The sequence below is a fragment of the Dipodomys merriami genome, unplaced genomic scaffold (assembly GCF_024711535.1).
Source record: "Dipodomys merriami isolate MVZ:Mamm:240054 unplaced genomic scaffold, mDipMer1.0.p SCAF_49, whole genome shotgun sequence".
Classification (NCBI taxonomy): Eukaryota; Metazoa; Chordata; class Mammalia; order Rodentia; family Heteromyidae; genus Dipodomys; species Dipodomys merriami.
The window spans coordinates 2,632,740-2,641,427 of record NW_027206057.1 but is presented as its reverse complement, the minus strand read 5'-3'; positions in this window follow the sequence as shown (position 1 = coordinate 2,641,427).

Below are 8,688 nucleotides of genomic sequence, written 5' to 3'. Positions count from 1 at the left end.
TACAAGTACAAAGGCCTTGAAGCAGTACATTCTTGGAATATTTCATGAACAGCAAGGAATCCTATGTAACTAAAATAGATGAAGAGATCACAAAAACCAAAGCATGATAAGAACTAGGTAAGATGCTGTGTAAAAAATATTATTTCTTGAGAAGTCCAGAAACAAACTGTCTTAGGAAGAGTCTCAAGATTCAACCTCAGGTTCAAAAAAATGCTATAAAGACTCATACAGCACATAGTCTTACATATGGATATGACAGTGACAGGATACAGAGTAGAATCAGCAGAAGAAAAATGCTTATAGGGTAAAGTCTAAAGGAAAACAGACGAGTCTTCTCTCTTTATTCTTTCAACAAGCTATGACAACACAGAGAAAATGCTGCCTATTGGGGTAGCTTATTACAGGCTCAGTGCCCAAGAATTTCGCTGAGGGCTGACTACACTGGCACCTTGTTTTTAGAGCATGCCATAATCTCTAAGAAGGAAAGCAAGTGCCAAGAGTGAACTACAAACCACATAAGTACAATGCCACTCAAGGAATGGCCATATTCCTCCTGATACTTAAATTCTCAGATGCCAATCAATAGTCATTTCTATAAGCAGACCTTTCTAAAAATAGCTGTTTACTACACAGAAATATACTGAGGAGGATATACCAAGTAAAGGGGAATAGAAACCATGAAAATTAACACAGAGTAAGCAGGCTCTATGAGTTAGTATTAAGTAATGAGTAAGGAGAAATCAAAAGCTCAATAAACTGAATAGTACACAGAGGGTAATGTTCACATCAGGAGGAAGAAACAGAGAAGAGAGAGGTAGAATCACACCAATGGAAGCATAATTTGTGCAAAAAGGATGAATGACCTGTATGACGACAAATCTGGTACTGCTTTGAGATTCCAGAGTTGGTTATAATCCTGGTGATAAATAAGCAACGTTCCAGTTCTACATGAGGCCTCTCATTCCATTAAAATATTTCTTACATTTACTTCCCCACTTACTCTTCTGTTCTTACAGAAAGTTCCAATCACCAAAGATCAGGTTATGTCTGTGTTTCTTTAAACCTAAAATCACATCAGTTATGCATCTGAGGTTTTAGCAATTGAAAGCAGACTTTATGGAGAAAAGCTATCATGATAGCCAAGGGTCAACTACCTAAGGGACCAAAATTTGTACTATGATATCCCTAGGTCATAAAGCAATGCTCCAACCACATTAAACTACTCACGAGTGTGTTTACATTTTAAGTATACTTTTAGACTTTGTTGGTTTAGATCATGTAATTTACCTTATCTAAAATTCCTGCCTTATCCTCAAAACATCACAAAAAGATGTTTTTTTTGTTTTGGTTTTTGTTTTTTTCACCAGTCATACGGCTTGATCTCTGGGCTGTCCCTGAGCTCCTTTTGTCCAATGCTGGCGCTCTACCCCTTGAGCCATTTCTAGATTTTTCTGTGATTAATTGGAGATCAGAGTCTCATGGACTTCCCTGCCAAGACTGGTTGTGAACATCAGATTTCAGTCTCCTGAGTAGCTAGGATTACAGGTGTGAGCCACCAGCACCAGGGTACATGAGATTTTTTGTTTTTGTTTTTGTCGGTCATGGGCCCTGAACTCTGAGCCTGGGCACTGTCCCTCTGCTCTTCAGTTCAAGGCTAGTGCTCTACCACTTGAGCCACAGTGCCACTTCCAGCTTTTTCTGCTTATGTGGTGCTGAGGAATAGAACCCAGGACCTCATATATGCAAGGCAAGCACTCTACCACTAAGCCATCTTCCCAGCTTATGTGTCATTTGTATTCTGCGAAGTTCCCTTGACTACTTCCCTCTTCAAGCACTTGTCTAAATCCTTCGAATGGATCCTTTTTCTTTACTGCTTTTTTAGCTGTTGATACACATTTCAAAACATAATACAAAACATATTGTAACTAAAGCATAGTTAATTATACATGTTCATTTATCACTAAATAAACTACATTCCTGACACTGAGTGCTTCACAACTGGCAATTAATTAATTCATTCTTTAGGCTTTCTGCAATAGGACCTTTCTACATAGCCCAGGCTGGTTAGCACATAAGAGCCTGTTGCTTAAGTTTCCTAAGTGATAAGAATAAAAGCCTAACAAGTATTTTTTAATAATTGTATTGTATAAATGCATAAATAAGTGAGCCAAAAAAACCCAAATGCAGTCACATAAGAATGAGTTCTGATATTGGGAATCAAGGTCAAGGTTTCTTGACCAAGTCACCCAATTTTCAATTCTAATGCTTAAAACAACAATATCTTTCAGCTATTGAAGTGCTTATTATATCACTTCGTTTCTATGTTTGTGTGTGTATGTGAATCTGAACTCAGGGCATTGTGCTTGCTAGACAGATATTCTACCACATAAGCCATGCCTCCAGCTCTTTTTGCTTTTATTGTTTTTCAAATAGGATATGCCTTCTTGCACTGGCTGGATCGGACTACAACTCCCTAATTTACTTTTCTACATAGCTGGAATGACAGGTACACGCCACTGTACTCAGCATGTCTGATTGAAAGAGATCAACTCTCACTCAGTTTTTTGCTAGCACTGGCCTCAACTTCAGTTCTACTAAGCTCAGACACCCAAGCAGCTAACATTGTAGGCATGAGCCACTGAGCTTGTCTTACTACTACTCTTTGATGATACTATTACTTTATATATGTTAAATAGCCATAGCAATAATGGCAATAATTTCCCTAGTAAGAGGATAAACTCCTTTTTTCTAATTGTTGAAGGACTCAAAAATTTCCCAACTATAAAAGTCTAATGTTAAATACACTCAATTCTATAGTGTCCAAGCATGTTTACACAAGTAAGCAAACACACTAAATTACTTTCCAGCTATGAAAGTACTTCCTATCACTAGTGTTTCATATGCATATGTATATTTTAATTGCACTTCTCAAAGGGGATAGGTACAAGTAGTACTGTTTCCATAACCTACTACTTGTAGTACTGATAGGTGAATGCTCCAAGCAATTTAAAAATAAAAGCCAATTCTCAAAAAGCTTAGACAGGGTCATAACAAACAGCGAATAAAATTTAAATTGCTACTTTTTATAAGATCTCTTCTGAGGATTGACCCTTTAAACTCTGATAGTATATATACTTTACTGTCTCCCTTTCCTTGCCTGAGATAAAGACCTTTGGTTAAATATTGGTGGCTAACATGTGAGCTTCTGAAAGAACTATACAAAATGAATTCCTAGAAACTGGGAACAGATTTTTTTTCAAAATAGCATCATTGAAATTGGACATTCTTAGAATTAATTTTAAAATGTCAAGATCCAAGTGAAGGTTCACAAGTGTGCATTTATGAAGCTAAAGTGTTACCCATTCTTGTGTGTGTGTGTGTGTGTGTGTGTGTGTGTGTGAGAGAGAGAGAGAGAGAGAGAGAAAGGGTGGAGGGAGAGGGATGGGGGATGCTGCTATACTGATGGAAAAGTACTCTTACTTTTTTCTTTTCCTTTTTTTTTTTTTTTTTTAGCACTTAGGCACTTGGCATATATGCTCTTCTAATCATTATAATGCTACCTATAAAGTAGGATTTGTTGTCTACATTCCACAGATGAGAAAACAAAGGTTGGAGAGAGAGGTTCCAGGCCACTCAACTCTCACAGAGCAAGACTGAAATTCACTGGTTGCACAGCGTGGGTCTTGGCCACTCAACCTAAGCGACTATGTTATATTATAAAACTCGTAGAGCTCTATGTAATGATAAGCCATCCCAGGGGTTATCCCCAAATACTGTGATCTTCTTGGAGATTAAATTTTAAACCAAAGCCAAAGTGAAAAGGCCTAACATTTTTTTTTGCCCAAATCTATTTTGCCATATTACCTAAGGCTACTTTCGAGCAGGGAGGACAGAGATGAATCATAAAAGAAACTATGTGATTTGGAGAGTCAGAAATATTTACTCTCTGATCCCTTATAGAAAACTGTTTTGAACTCTGGAATAGAACCTTGTCAATCAGTATCCAGTGCTCCCCTAAGAAGAAAAGTCTAGTAGACACTAGAAAGCCAAACATTTTACAGGTGCAAAGGATCTTCAGACTGGGCCCTACACTGGAAGAAATATATTTTTTAATTAATTTATTTTTTGGGGGGTCCAGTCGTGGGGCCTGAACTCTGGGCCTGGGCACTGTCCCTCAGCTCTTCAGCTCAAGGTGAGCACTCTACCACTTGAGCCACAGCGCCACTTCCGGCTTTTTTCTTTTTGCTTATGTGGTGCTGAGGAATCGAACCCAGGGCCTCATGCATGCAAGGCAAGCACTCTACCACTGAGCCACTTTCCCAGCCCGAGAAATATTTTATAAAATAAGTTAATTCACCCCTTGCCCTGCTCAGTTATTTGTCAAGGATTCGCATCATAACTAGAGTTCTCTAAGCAATGCGATCATTGAAAACTTATGCAAAGAAAAATATAAATAATTTAGTTGATGCAAAATGTAGTTAAATTAGAAATTCGTCATTAGATATTCTGGATTCAAAATCACTCCATCATGCATCAATTAAAAGTGGTGTGATCATACTAAGAGACATACAAAATTGACATACAAAACTCTACAGAAATGAAATTTAGGATTCATACTAGGTAAAATCAACTTGCAAAATTAAATAGTTCAAGTATATCATTTCATCAGGATCTTTCATGAATCGAGTGAGTTCAAACAGAATTGAAGTTAATTCATGAAAAGGGCTTACATGCTTTTCATTAATTATATTTATACTGTATTCCTTATTTAACTTACTATAATTTAAGGAACAGAAGACCATCAGTCCAGGTTGATCGGTTGAGCCTTAGAAAGCAATCATTTGATTTCCAAAATAACTTGGAACAAGCAATTCTAGGTGAATAGTAAAACCTAAGACACAAAATTGAAAACAGTTTAATTGTAAAGAGGGTCAAAAAATGAAATAACTTAAAAGCAATAACTTTTAAAAAGTAAAGCTTTTTAAAATTTTAAAGAGTAAGGAATTTGTTTATATTTAAAAATTAGTTTATATTTAAAAATATATTTTAAATATATTTAAATATATTTAAATAAATATATTTAAATATAAAATATATTTAAATATATATTCTATTAGTCTATATTTAAAAATATATTTAAAAATAATAGTCTATATTTAAAAATATAGACTAATTGATAATAAGTACTCTGATTTTAGCTTCCTTTTAAATAAATATTTTACTTCGGGACAGTGTTGGATTGACAGAAAAACTGCAAGGATTTTATAAAGTTTCTAATATATTCCTCGTCTATTTTCCCCTTAGTAGTATACTAGCTACAATGTAATTGTATGCAATGTTTATTATAATTAATGAACATATAATATGTTAACTAAAGTCCATACCTTAATCACCTTAGTTTTTACCAATTGTCTTTTTCTAGGTTGGCTTAAGACTATCCATCCCTGAACCAATTTAATGTTGGCTTGGGAACTAGTATTACTGTGACTGGTTTAATCTGAGTCAATCACTAGCAATCCCACAGGTCAACTAACCTGAAGGGTGGGGTTGAATAGATGTTGACAGGACAATCACCACCTCCAATATGGTGAATATGGTTTTCTGATGAAAAGCATACATGAAAAGTTCTAACACGAGAAAGCTTGTTTGCTTTATTCTCTAATATGACACTGACAGATTCAACTGACCATAAATTGCCAAAGGTATTCATGACACCATAATTGTTTAACATTGATAACTGGTATTTCTAGAAACTTGAAATTCTCAAAAAAAAAAATTTATGTGTTTTCTTGTTGTTGCTGTGTCTCTGTGTTCCATTAGATGACCTGCTGCTTCCTACAGGCAGAATCATGCTCTACTTATTCCTATCTTCTCTTCATTGCCCTCGTGAATGAAGACAAAAAAATCCTCTTTAGGGAAGAAAATTAATTCACAATTAAAACTCTAAAAGTCCAAAAGTACTTTTAATGAGACTTCTCTCTCCTACCTTTATTCCCCAGTCATTCAGATTCTATCTTTCTCTTTTCTTCTTATTTTACATTAGTTGCAAGTGGAGAGGATTTCATTGTTTGATTTTCTACATGTTTACAGTATATTCTAATTCATTCACAAATATCATTTTCTTTCCTTTTTTAAAAAAAATCATTTATGGGACTTGACTTAGGGCTTGGGTATTGTCCTTGAACTTTTGTGGTCAAAGGTAGCATTCCACCATGTTGAGCCACAGCTCCACTATGGATTTTTTGTGGTTGATTGTAGATAAAATCTCACAGACTTTCCTGCTCAGGCTGGCTTTTGAACCACAATCATCAGATCTCAGCTTCCTGGGTAGTAAGGATTACAGGTGTGCGTCACCAGCACTTGGCACAGTTATCCATTTTAAAGACAATCTGATTTCCCCTCCCCTTCAACTCAGAACCTCATATTCTCTCTTGGCCTTTTCACTCAAGGCTGACACTTTACCACTTGAGCAACAATTCTACTTCAGGGCATTGTTTTGCTGGTTAACTGGAGATAAGAGTCTCATAAACTTTTCTGTCTTGGCTGTCTATTCTCTGATCTCAGCTGCCTTAGTGGCTAGAATTGTAGGCATAAACACCCAGTGCCCACCAATACACTCTGAGGTTTTATTTTCACTTGTATAACAACTTTTTCACTACGTTGAGGTACTTCTTAAAGTGTTTGCTTAATATAAAAGGACCATTCAAATATTAGATGAAACCACTCCCAAATTATAAATTCCACACACCAATTTATGGAAAACTCTAAAGTGATGAGAGCCATCACTTTCTTAGGCTTTCACTTATGTTACTAGAACTCACAATTGGAAGAGATAAAATAATACCATTTGTGAAGTAAATTGAAAATAGTGTCAGGAATAAGAGCCATGCTGGGTGGTGGTTATCTGGCCTGGCTCTGTAGCATAGTCACGTTCACATATCAGTCCTTTCATTTCTACTTAACATCTCAGAACAGTCACTAGGAAGTCTGAGGAATATGTCTAGAATTTTGTAAATATTTCCTGTAGGAGTTCTTAACATTGTAATCCCTAGGCTATTTCATCTGACTCCCATTAGCAGCATCAGGCAAGCGAAGTGCATACTTTACTAGTTACCAATGTGGAGCCAACCTACTCTGAGAACATTCCAAACAAATAGAGTAGTGAATGTGGATTGTGCCCTCCCCTGAGACCTATCAACAAGAGCCTAGTCACTGACTTCTGGAGCTAAGTGATAGCATCCAAAGGGATAAAATTACAATTAAAAAAAACAAACATTTATTGAGCATTTGCTGTGTGTTAAACACTCTGTGACAAGTTTTACAAGCATTCTTTCCTTAGATTTTAGCCATTTGTAGATCTAGAGCAAGGATCCTCAGGGAGCTTACCCCTTGCCCTTAAACCTTCTCCCCAAAAGTAAACTCTGATGACAGGCTCTCATTTGTCCTAAGAGCCAATAAAATGGAGATATCCCTGCCAAAGGGAACACAGTAAATTGAAGCCATTTTTATACAGCTTTTTCCCCTGATTTATTACATTCTTTAGGATAAACTTTTCATGACAAGAGGGAAGAAAGAATCCTCCCTGTATATCTGTTCCAGGGTAAGGACAGAGAGCCACTAAGAATGAAGCAAGCACCAAAGAGCCAAGTCACACTCAACAGAAGCTATTCGCCTCAAAATAGTACCTGTATATGATTATCATGTACCTCTCTCCTGATATGACATCCCCACATGAATACAGGAAAACAAGACCAGGATGGATTTTTTTTTGAGCCGGCAATGTATTGCTAATAATTAACTTTATTTAACTCATTAAGCAGCAGTGTGTTCAAGGACCAGTAACTTCTAATCAGTGCTTGAGATAATCTTTAGAAGTTGATTAAGGGTACTTACAAGGGGTGTTCAGGGTTATGCCTTTTAAAATATAATTAGCTCCAAGACCAACTTTCCTAGAGATTCACTTTCCAAAAGAATTATTTTGAGACTTCATCTTGGGTGTTTAAGCATAAAATAACAATTCTGTTTCACAGAGGCATTATTTATCTAGGCCCCAAACTGTGCAGACTTAAGAAGACTTCTGATTAATTGTTTCAAGGGGTCAGCAAGTAGAATGGAATGCCTGAAAGAAATGGGTCACCTAGTTAATTATACTCACTTTAGCCAAGAGTTGAGCAAAAAACAATCTCACTCCATCTCTGATCTGTATCATCAGTTTGAAACTGATACCTATATTTACTTGGTTTTCATCCTTCTGAGTTCCCACAGAGCACTAGGCTGGTCTGTGTTATTGGAGACTCTTCCTGGTTTGGTTTTTATGTCTGTCCTGGTTGGCTAAGTATAGCTTGCTGAGTGGCTATCTGAGGCTGAAGGACAAGAAAACCCTGTTGGAAGGCCCACACCAGTACTGGATAGGAATCCTAACCAGAAACATACAACTGGGCTACAGTTATCAGCCTCTGTTGTTTCCAGAGAATTCCCAAGAATATTCCTGGAAAAGGGCTGTCATCCAGTATTAGCTCATTATCTCAAGTGGCTTAGAGCCCAGTGACTTGCCCAACCTTGGCAGTTTCTTGGGAAATGCTTTATGAGCTTCCAAATCTCTTGCTTAGTCTCAATAACACTCCCAAGTAATTACAAAAGTAAAACTAAAACTTAAAGCCATTTTGAGTGGAATAAAGTGAAAATGAG